At 37.6% G+C, this 11716-nt stretch overlaps 1 protein-coding gene across 5 annotated transcripts in view; it reads right to left on the reverse strand.

The window, feature by feature from the left end:
- Positions 1 to 8845, reverse strand: part of WDR89 (WD repeat domain 89) — a 35605-nt gene extending 26760 nt beyond the window's left edge. Inside the window, exons 1-2 of one of the 5 annotated variants that reach the window (XM_081048343.1) lie at positions 8746 to 8803; positions 8214 to 8332 (exon numbers count right to left, since the gene is read on the reverse strand). The gene's annotated coding sequence lies outside the window, so the exon portion shown is untranslated. Of the gene's footprint in view, positions 1 to 8213; positions 8333 to 8745 lie in introns of those variants that run through there. The other 4 variants (XM_081048342.1, XM_081048341.1, XM_081048344.1 and 1 more) reach the window with 4 other exon arrangements.
- Between the last annotated feature and the right edge of the window lie 2871 nt (positions 8846 to 11716).

Genomic DNA, 11716 nt, shown 5'->3' on the forward strand with positions numbered 1-11716 from the left:
TGCCCTTGGCATTGATTACTACTGCCATCTAGCAACAGGTCCAAAAATTAGAGAATGGAAAAAAAAAAATCATTCAGGACTTAACCACAAACAGAAAGATGCTTAACTTAGTAATTATTTAAATTTCTGCTATTAACCATGATAACTGAAATTGAATTGAATTTTTCTGAGTTGTTCATTTCCTCTCTTCCCCTGGCAACATAATTATCTCTATGTGAACTCCTAGATTTTATCCTCAACCCTGATCTTTCTCCAATATTCCACTCTACTATTTCTAATGTCTGCCCAGACCCCTACCTCTGAAGATGCTCCCAAAACTTCAAATTAAATATACCCAACATACAACTCAAATATCTGCATTCTTCATCTGTTAACCACACAATCTTCTCAGTCATCTGGGCTCAAAATTTCAGAATCGTCTTTGTTTAAAGGGAGGCAAAGGACAAGATTATACTAAACCAATAAATCTTACCTTGAAAACCACCCCTCACATCTATCTCCTCACTGTTTGCGCTGCCCTTACTCCCCTTTGGTTTTTCATGACCTCTCATCTGCAACTGTAATAACCTCCCATGTGCCTGACACAGAGCAGGACAGGAAATACTTGATCTGACACCTGACTCCTGGGCAAAGATGACAAGAACAGTACAAAATCTTACTTTCCACGTGAGAGATATCATATAGAAGAGTTTTGTTCTTAGAAACTAATTTCATGTTATAAAAACCACCGACTTTCGGCATGACACTATGTAGAAAATAAAAGCAAATATATGATTTCACAAACAGTTCTTAAGTACATAAAATGAAATGCTTAAGTTTTATATAGTATCATATACATTTTGTTGTTGTTTCTGCATGGGCTGCAGATGTCTGAATATGTGAATTACACGCTATTTTATAGCAACACCAGACATCAATATTTTAATGGGTAAAATTATTTTTCCCACAATAGAACTGCATAAAGGGTTGTTATTCTCTCCAAGAATCCTACATCGTTTTCTTGAGTTATCTAGATCCTACCCATGCTTCAAGGTCTAGCTCTAATGCTACTAGCACTATAAAATATTTCTTAACCCAGCCTAAAGCAAGTTTCTACTTCCTCTGAATGCCAAAATATTGTGTTATTCATACAGCAACAGTCATATACTAAATATGCATATTGAAGTGTCAGTTATCTCCAGTTGTTTTACATATCTGTATTTGTTTCTCCCTGCTGTATAAACTTCTTAAGGATAAGAACCATGTTCTCTAATTCACTAATATCAACCCACTACCAACCTACCTCACAAGACCGTACTTCCAGTGAGAACAGTGTAAAAATACAAACACACCCAAAACAAACTCAACAGGAAGACAAAAAGGCAAAGATAAGGAACTACACATATATTAAAACAATGTCAAAGTCAGGAAAAGACACACACACCAAGCCTTAGAAATACACACACACACACACACACACACACACACACACACACCCAGCCTTAGAAGCAGCTATACTTTTTCTGGAGAAAGAAAAGCTACTACATAACAAATAAATTAATTAGTAACAACATTAATGAAACATCCATAACCACAGCTTTGACAAGGTTAATTCACTCTAATATCCTAAATCACAGAAAGCGCCATGAAGACATAACTGAGGAAACTAAGGCAAGGTTTAGGATTTGGGAACACCATCTTACCATCTTACACAGTACCCTATATGCAGAAAGCATTCACTAAACACCTGCTTGTTTGAATTAATTTAATAGCTAGTCCTAAATATCCAAATTCCAGAATTAAACAGTATGTTCAAAATGCTCTTCTTTCAGGAAATATTTTATAGAATCAAATTATCTCAAATTTCCTGCAAATAATTTATTGCAAGTAATGAAGTAAATACTATGTGCTTTGCTTATACAATATAAACATATTTTTGATGCCAAAAAAGATATATCTACATTCTAATCATTCAAGATTTTCAAAAATAACCCAATGATTCATAAATTGTACTCCTCCTATTTTTAGAATGGCTCAGGGGATTTGAATGATTCACAAACTCCTTTCTCAGTTCCTAAGAAAACCTCAATTTGATTTTACAATCTCAGGAAAAAAAGGTAAGTTTGGAGAGAATAAAACAGCTTCATAAAAATAAGTCAGTGCCACATTAAATACAAATTAATGATAAGCTAATACAAATCACAACTTAAAAAAAAACTAACCAGTATAAAAATTTAGCTTTAATATCTATTCTTTCTTGAAAAGAGATGTCTATGATAGTGCATGCTAACAACTTTAGGTCTGAGTAATACAGGGCTAAAGGAAGGATTCATGAAGAAAGGGAAGGGCTTTGACACAATCAGAACCAAAATAAAAATGTGTACTCTAACACATAGCCAAGAACTGGAAACACAATGGGAAGTAAAGGAACCTATCTGGAATGGACCACCTCAACATAAGAAAGCTGAAGAGGTGTTACGGCAGAAAAGGAGGCACCGTGTTTTTTTCAGGTTTTTTTTTTTTTTGCTTTTTAATTGGGGAAGGGGAACAGGACTTCATTGGGGAACAGTGTGTACTTCCAGGACTTTTTTCCAAGTCAAGTTGTTGTCCTTTCAATCTTAGTTGTGGAGGGTGCTATTCAGCTTCAAGTTGTCCTTTCAGTCTTAGTTGTGGAGGGTGCAGCTCAGCCCCAGGTTCAGTTGCCGTTTTCTAGTTGCAGGGGGTACAGCCCACCATCCCTTGCGGGAGTCGAACCGGCAACTTTGTGGTTGAGAGGACGTGCTCCAACCAACTGAGCCATCCGGGAGCTCAGCAGCATCTCAGCTCAAGGTGCTGTGTTCAATCTTAGTTGCAGGGGGTGCTGCCCACCATCCCTTGCAGGACTCGAGGAATTGAACTGGCAACCTTGTGGTGAGAGCCCACTGGCCCATGTGGGAATTGAACCGGCAGCCTTCGGAGTTAGGAGCGTGGAGCTCTAACCACCTGAGCCACCTTGCTGGCCCAAGGAGGCAGTTTTTAAAGAAAAAGTTCTGCACTAGAAGTGAGGCTTACTTCTTTTTTTTGTTTGTTTGTTTTTTGCATGTGACCTTCAGTAAATCACAGATCCGATTTGAATCTTGGTTTCCTCACATTTCCACTTGTTCTAATTATTGGTTCTTTTGTGTGCACCAATGATATTATAGTAACTAAGATATACTGAAGTCTTGCTATATGCCAGGAACTGTTCTAAATGCTTTATATGCATTTTATCTCATTTAACCTTCTTGAAAGCCCTATAAAGTAGGTACATCTACTTCTCCCATTTTATACTTAGAAAAGAGAGGCTTAGTAAAAATAGATGATTTAAAAAAAAAAAGCAGATGATTTGCTAAAGGTCACTCGACTCACAAATGCATAGCAGGGGAAGGAACTCAAATATGATTCAAGACCGCATATTCTTTTTTTTTTTTTTGATTTTTTTTTTAATTAAATTTATTGGGGTGACAATTGTTAGTAAATTTACATAGATTTCAGGTGTACAATTCTGTATTACATCGTCTATAAATCCCATTGTGTGTTCACCACCCAGAGTCAGTTCTCCTTCCATCACCATATATTTGAAGACCGCATATTCTTAAATGTTTTCTTACATTGACTCTCAAATGATACAAAGGACATTATTTTACAAAGTATTTTTAAAAGGCCATTCAAATGTAAAGTGGTGTTATTATAATTCTTATTTGCATTAATGGAAATGAATCATCATCAATCAAACAACTAAGCAGCACAGTTAAAATATTTAAAGTATATATATGTGGAACGTCTTAACCTAAGAAAATTTTTTTAAGATGATGGCAATATCAGTGATGTGAAGTTCAGTGCAAATTTTGGTTGCCTGGGCCAAGTACTTACAGTCTTAAAGAAAGATTTAAAATAATATTAGCTACAAGATACAATAAATTTAAAATATAAGCCATCACCTAGAGTTTTTCTATTAGGTTGGTGCAAAAGTAATTGTGGTTTAAAAGGTTAAAAATTATTGCTAAAACTGCAATTACTTTTGCACCAACCTAATAGTTATTATTTCACATTAATACTTTATGAGGATATTGAATAAAATCAATGAGGAAGGAACTTATTTAATAGTGTTTGTCAGGCACTGCTTTAACACTTCACAAATACTCATTTATTCTCATAACATCCTATGGTACTTATAATTATCCCATTTCACAGATGGGGAATTGAAGCACAGAATGGTTACATGTAAACAGCTCAAGATCACAGAGCTAATAACTGAAGCCTGTACTCAATTCAGGCAGTTTGGTTTAAGAATTTGTGCTCTTAGTCATTAGCTCTGTGGCAATTCAAGGAATGGTGCAATTCTTTTAAAAGCCAATAAAAAATAATAATGATCAGGATGAATGTCCACAAAGAGAATGGAGATAGCAGTCACTTACCTCAGTATACACTAACACTAAGGAACGTGTAAAGGAAGTATCTTAACTGACATGATAAAGAGACTAATCTAAATTATCTGGAAAATTGTTTTTATTACAATGGCACACCAAGCTTATTAGTCTTTGGAAAAAGAGATTCTTTTTAATTTTCCTATGAAATTGTATCATAAAGCAAAATGAAATTTTGACACTAACTTAACACCAATATTAACTTAAAAGACTTGATAGACAAGATTTTTATATTTTTGGTTCCATCAACTTATGAAGAGGCAAACAATTGTGGTAAACTTAAAAAAATTTTGAACTCTTTTAAGATACAATAGATACTTCATATAACCTTATATTTTGTTTATTAAAAGAATCACATTTTGCAAAAGACTACAGTATTTGTCATTTCATCAGATTCTCACAACTATGAGAGTTAAGTAGGACAATTACTATCACTCTTTCTTTACAAATAAATAAACTAAAGCTTACAAAAGTTAAATATTTTGCATGATCTAGATAGATCTATCCTGTGATTCCAAGTGCTCGTTCTCTTACATCATGTTGCCAACAGTTTTACGCTTTATACTTTTCAAGTTGTGTCATAACGATTAAGGCTTAGCCCAGGAAATTTGGAAACTATAGTAGAACACATAATGAAATATTATGATCTTTAAAAAGTTAAAAGGGCGGCCGGATGGCTCAGTTGGTTAGAGCGCAAGCTCTGAAAAACAGGGTTCCCTGTTAGATTTCTACATGGGCCAGTGAGCTGCGCCCTCCACAACTGGATTGAAGAATAAGGAGCTGCTGCTGAGCTTCCGGAGGGGCAGCCAGATGGTTCAGTTGGTTAGAGCGCGAGCTCTCAAACAAGGTTGCTGGTTCAATTCCCACATGGGATGGTGCCCCCTGCAACTAAAGATTGAAAATGGTAACTGGACTTGGAGTTGACTGCACCCTCCACAACTAGATTGAAGGACAACAACTAGGAGCTGAAGAAACACACTGTTCCCCAATATTCCCCAATAAAATTCAAAAAAAAAAAAAAAGTTAAGATTTTGCTAAAAATCTCATTATTGCATTATATACAATTTATCTAGCTGAAATGAACCAGTTAAATCAGCGGAAACCAAGAAAACCTGCATTTATTAAAGCAAAGAGAATCCAATTTTAAGTGCTAAACTGTGAAATAAGATGACCCTACAACAGCACTATTCTTCAAGACTTAAAAAAAAAAAAATTAGTTCTAACAAGATCACCTCAATCACTGAAGTTTATTCTAAATCAAATAAGGCAATTTATAAAATCAAATGATTCTACATAATGATGAGGAAACCTAAGAAACATTTTAGTCACTGAGAAATGCTAGCTTCCCCAAAATTATCAGCTTCAAAAACAGTTTTTTTAAACTGTTCATTCCTCTACATTTATTTCACCTAGATTACTACCAAACCAAGGAATAGAGAGGGCTGGTGAACCAAATGGGAATATTTAACAAATAAGTGACATAACTTAAGACTAAAGGGTGAAATTTTTTTATCAGTTATACATTATCAAAAAAAAAAAGTCCAATAAACTGCAAGTATAGAAAAATAAAAACTTTGTAGCCTATGAACTGCACACTGTACCCTCACATCCTCAAGTCAGGTGGTAAACCACCCATATCGGGCTAGCAAAGATGGCCTAAAACTAGTTTTGCAATCATTAGTTTTGACACCCATTTTGAGGGAATAAAAGCATCAAAGTGAAGAGGCTGGAAAAAGAATTTCTTTTGAAGAAGTTGTGAAAAAATATTGTGGAATTGTTTTCCTTGTTCCCACTTTACCATGCATGAGTAGCTCAAACGCATAGCCTTAAACCGGTCCCCTGTAGTGTTGATAGAGGCTGGCTACCTATTCAAACAAAACAAGGAAAAATGGCTGCATTGCATTGTTTTTGGCCTGTGTATACCCACACTCTGTCAGAGCAAGAGATGTGAGGCATTTTCCTGTGGACCTGATGACAGCACAGGTATGGAGACAACAGGGTTGTCTAGAGAGGCCAATGGAGAGTTCAGACGGTGAAGACACTAAAAGGTGGAAACTAAGGGCTGAGAGTAAGTCTTACGAAGCTGGCTAGAGGTATTGCCCATTATGGCAGATTGCTAACTCATGAGATCATTAGCTAGGCACATAACTAGACTAGTGAGGTGTGCCTATGTGACAGGGCTCTAGCCAAACAAAGTGAGAAAAATTAACGTAGGGCTGGTCCACAGAAATGTCCCATATGTGTTTCTCCTTGCCTTCCTTTTCCAACTCCGTGCAAAAAACACAGAGACCTTTACTAAATAGTTATTATATACTGAATGCCTACTGAGAGCTGTTTTTTCATACATTATCTTATTCCAATAAGTGGATAGTAACAAACCCAACTCATCAGATGCTGTCTCCTGAGAATTATGAATTCCAGCCAGACAGGCGAGGGCAACAGAAGGTTATCTTCTTCTGAAAATATGACAAAAAACTGAAGTCATCAGAGCTACTGTTTTCTTCCTAAAGCGATTGGAGGGTATCAATGATGAGAACTATCAGTCCAGTTCTCATGAAGCCTAGTGCATAGTCTAAGCCTTAGGAGCAATGGGACCCAGAATGTTTATTTGGTTGCTTAAATGGCTTCCTTGTAACGAATCCCAATCATCTGAGACCATGCTTCTTAAACTGGGGGACACATACCTATGACTATAGTAAACTGGCTACTATAAGAAGCAGATCATAAACAATATGTATTGAAAAAAAACTCATGTATAAGTAGACAGTAGACCAGCACAGTTCAAATCTGTGTTATTCAACTGTACACCCTCTCAACAGCTTAGCAGTGATCTGCACACAACTGGTCCTAAAACACTGAACTAAATTAATATGAACAGCACTCCAGTTCAGAAATATAGAAATTCTTTTGTTTTCAATTATGGTCTTTGCTATCAAGTAAATGAAAATATCTTAAATATGTAGAAATCATGGAAAAGCATCATAGGGAAAAGGAAAACTGAGCGTTCTCTTCAGTCCTATTTGTAACTGTAGAAGTTGCAGAGGAAAAAGTCATGATTTTAGGTTAAAACAATGACACCACTCAAAAACTGCATGGATAACAATACAAGCTAAGAGAAAAGAACTCACAAAGGCAGTTATGTGGGTGGATCTACTTTTGCTTTTCGCTATTTACAGCAGCCTAAGGTAAGACTATAAACCAGACAAGAAAGACTTATGCACTTAAAGGAATACTGTCCTGAACCCCAGGTAGTGGGACACATAAGGTTAAGTGGTACGAGGATACATGTTACCACTGTTATATATTCTTTGCACTAGGTTCAAACGATAGTCTAGCCTCCACAGGAAAGAATTTGAAAAGCAGAAACAGTCATAGTTAACATCAGTAATTTGTATTTCAGATCCATTATCGCATTGGATCCTCACAAATCTAAGAAACAGACAAGGCTGGCACTAATTCCAATTCTGCACTTGAAGAAGCTGAGGCTGAGGGTGACTTCCCCAGTCGGTTAGTAAATGGCTCCTACTCCGATGTCTGTCTACTAGCTCATTTTACCTCGATAGTAGCAATCACTTTTAGTTGTAGGTATGTTGTATTTATTTCTAAAATAGCTTCAAGTTAGAAAACAGGAGCAACATTTTACAAGTAATAGCACATTTATAGTTTACGTCCGTGGAAACCGAATGCCACGCTCAACTTAAGGTCTCAAAGACAAGCTTATGACAACACGTGGGCTTAGCAAGTTAACGTGAGTCTTCGAGTGAAAATGAGAACAGTAACAGCACCTACCTTTTTAGATTATGTGCATTAAATGACACAGCACACGTGAAATGCTTAACGTAACACGTGGTCTCGTAGTTCGTACTATGTATCACATGACGTCTTTTTCCCAAAGGAAAATGTGCTTTCTGACCTCGAAAATTAACAAACTCGGGAGGTGGGTAGGAAAGAATGCGAGGGGACAGAGGGAGGGACAGGGGAACACCAGGTCCTGGCTACTCTTCCTTGAACCCAGGGCGAAGGGCTCTACGCTCTTCCCGCAGGAAGACCCACGGGAAGTGCTGGGGGCGGCGGGGGTGCCACCGACCTAATCGGCGGAAGGTCCGAGGGGCAAGGACTGCAGGAGTTTGACAGAGACTCAGACCAAAGCACTAGAATCCCCAACACGTGCTCCCTCCTGCCGACACCTCCCCATTTCCCTCAACTCCTCGAGTTAGAGGCTCAGCGATTCCGGCTTTCTAGACTCAACCGCTACTGCTGCCTCACTTCAAGAGCGCTTCCCATCCCGGAGACTCGCCCAGCCCGGCCTTTCAAAATGTACCTCAGCTATTAGCCCACAACAGGAGCAGGAGAGAACACGAGCTCAGTCAGCGCGCAGAGCCGACGACCGGAACTCCACCCTCTACCTCTCTGATTGGATAAACGCGAAAACGAAAATGAAGACGATTGGTCAGCAGCAGGGAGGCGGGCCATAGCCCAGAGGACGCGAAGGAGGAGGGGCAGGGAGGGGCGAGGAATTGCCGGGAGCTGGGCTCTCTTCGGATTGGACGAAAACAGGATGTCTGCGTTTGTGTAGACCCAGCGTACGTATAGCGTCGTACACCACCGCCCCTTCCGTTACGTTAACGGAAGTTTCAACGACTCATTGGTTGTGATGGAGGGTTGAGCCTCCTGGCTGCGTGGCCAATAAAGGACAAGAATACATTGAGTTCCGCCTCTTCCTCCCGCGATTGGGTCCTTCCGTTGACACTGGGCAACGTGAGTTGCTTTCTGCATTGAGACGCTAGAACTTCCACCGAGCCAATCTCGGGTGGAGAATTGTTTTGGGGACGAGGAAGCTTCTACTGCGAGTAAGAAATACGTAGTAGTTAGAAGTGGGCCCTGACATACCCACATACGTTCAGAACTTCTAAGTATGACTGCAGAGCTGGGACTGAAAGGAACCAGTCCTTTATTCCCTCTTTGGTGTGGCTGTGTCACTGGCTGAATAAGTTATCAGTTTGAAGGTAGCTCCCTCTCCGCCCCACGGCACTCTGATTTGTAGTGCCGGACGCCCAAGTCCTACAGCTTTATGTGTGGTTGTTGCTACTGAGTTCTGCCTTATTAACACCCGCTGGCGTTTACCCTGGTTCTCATGTGTTCCGTTGTGCTTCTTATCCTTGCACTTATCAGCACTGTTAAAACCAAAGGACACAGGAAAACTGGAAAGACTTCATGTATGCTTGTAAAAGATAAATATTAGTGTTTCAAACATCTTACTACGGTACTCTGCTAGGTGTTCGTAATTCTAGTACTCGGGTGGATAGTAACATTTTTGGTTTGTAAAATTTTTTCTGTTACGACAAAATAGTCTTTGATTTTCATATTAGTGTCCGTTTGAGAATATTTGAAAACTACCCTAAATTTAGCAATTATACATACTATAATGGTGCAGGTAGCAGCTGCTTACATAAATCAAGTGTTGATAAGACCTGAAGCAGAACTAGCTCCTGTCTTGACAAGAAAATAGTGCTGTAGTGAAAATTGCAAGCGTGATCAGTTTCAGCAGGTACACACATGGTACATTATTAAAGATTGTATTATGAAATCCATTTTCAGCCTTTATTAAACCAAACATCATGTTGGTTTAAGGCAGGGTTTCCCTGCCTTTATTGAATCATGAAGTCCTTTTACTTCTTTGAATCCATTTAGTAATATTTCATCACTTTGTGTTTAGCAAAACTAAAACTCAATCTACAAATACCAAAAACTGTACCTGAGTGGACGTTTCTCTTTCGATAAGTTTTTCCTATTTAACAATACAAACTGTTTTGTGTAAGAAAAAACGGGGTTTGTGATACATAGTAGTTCTACATTTCTAGATAAAAACTTAAGTACACTTTACAGGCATAAAGCCAAGCAAAAAACCACTGCTTTTATGACTGATTTTTTTGGAGTTACTGCATTTTTATTTTAAAAAATCAAATTATAATTTTTTGTGTTTTGTTTCTAAATGAGAGGTTTCAGATTGTTATTTGTAAATGAAACATGGGAGATATAACTTTTTTTTTATTTTCAATAAATGAAGAGCCAAACGGTGTAATCACCACTATATTTCTCCTTTTAATAATTTATATGATGTACTAAGTGAAATATACTGACACAAAAATCACCCTGAGGCAAAATATGAAGAATTATCAGTTTTAATGCTTTCTTTAATTAGCATTTTAATGGTAATCTTTTCCTTAACTATTATTTTAATGGTATTTTCCTGATGCCTCCTATTTTAAATCAATGGCCCATTTGGGATATAAATTAAATTCATGTGACTAAGAATAAAAATCATTAAAAACTGCAGGTATCAAGACTGCTGCTGTGGTTAGCAGTGTTGGGCAGAGTGATTGATCAACTGAGTAAATGTATCATGAGCACATTTGGCTGATCTGTGTTAACTGTCCTTAGTGCTCACTCTTTTACAAGCTCCCAGAGTGTTCCATTTTAAAGTGAAAAAACTTATTTTATTTGTTGAGAATTTAAAAATAGAAATTAAAACAGGTATCATTACTGCCTTTTAAGATATGAATCCTGGAATCATCTTTGTACAGCATTTTTTGGGAAATCATTTAAGGAATGACCTTAAAATAAGTATAAGATGACTCTTGAGATGCAGGAAGAGAATTATAACCCCTGTTTGTATTTACTTTTTAATCTCAACGTTTTTCTTTCGCATTTTAAAAAATTCTATATATGATATAGCAGTATAAACTTTTTGAAATATATATATGTACATATATACGTGTGTGTGTGTGTGTGTGTGTGTGTGTGTGTATGAACTAGAATGAATGGTAAAAAATTTATTGAGAAGTATGTAATCAAAAAAGTCTGGAGGTGTTAAAGAAAAATTATTCCTGACACTTGTTAAAGACGGTAAATCAGACTTTATTCAAGGGAGGACTACTGTGGTGGGGTTTTTAGTAGAGGTGAAAAACTGGGCTCAACTTTGAATACAACAGGAAAAGTGAGAATTTATAGCCAAGAGTAGTTTGTGGGGGTCAGTGAGTGGAAAATTACCAAGAGGAAACATCAGCGGTTAGGGGGATTATTGCTAGATTGACTCAACAGGATTCTGAAAGTAGTCTAGATAATGAGACATAACCTGGGGAATAATGTAGGATGAGGAACCCAATCAAGGGACTGGGTTAAACTGACTTAGCAGGATTCTTGCTAGAACTGGACACTACAAGGAAAGACATGGGAGCTCAAGTTCGGGCCTAGTCAAAGAGAACACATACTCATGTATGTAGACACACACA

This window comes from Rhinolophus hipposideros (assembly GCF_964194185.1).
Source record: "Rhinolophus hipposideros genome assembly, chromosome: 5".
Taxonomy (NCBI): Eukaryota; Metazoa; Chordata; class Mammalia; order Chiroptera; family Rhinolophidae; genus Rhinolophus; species Rhinolophus hipposideros.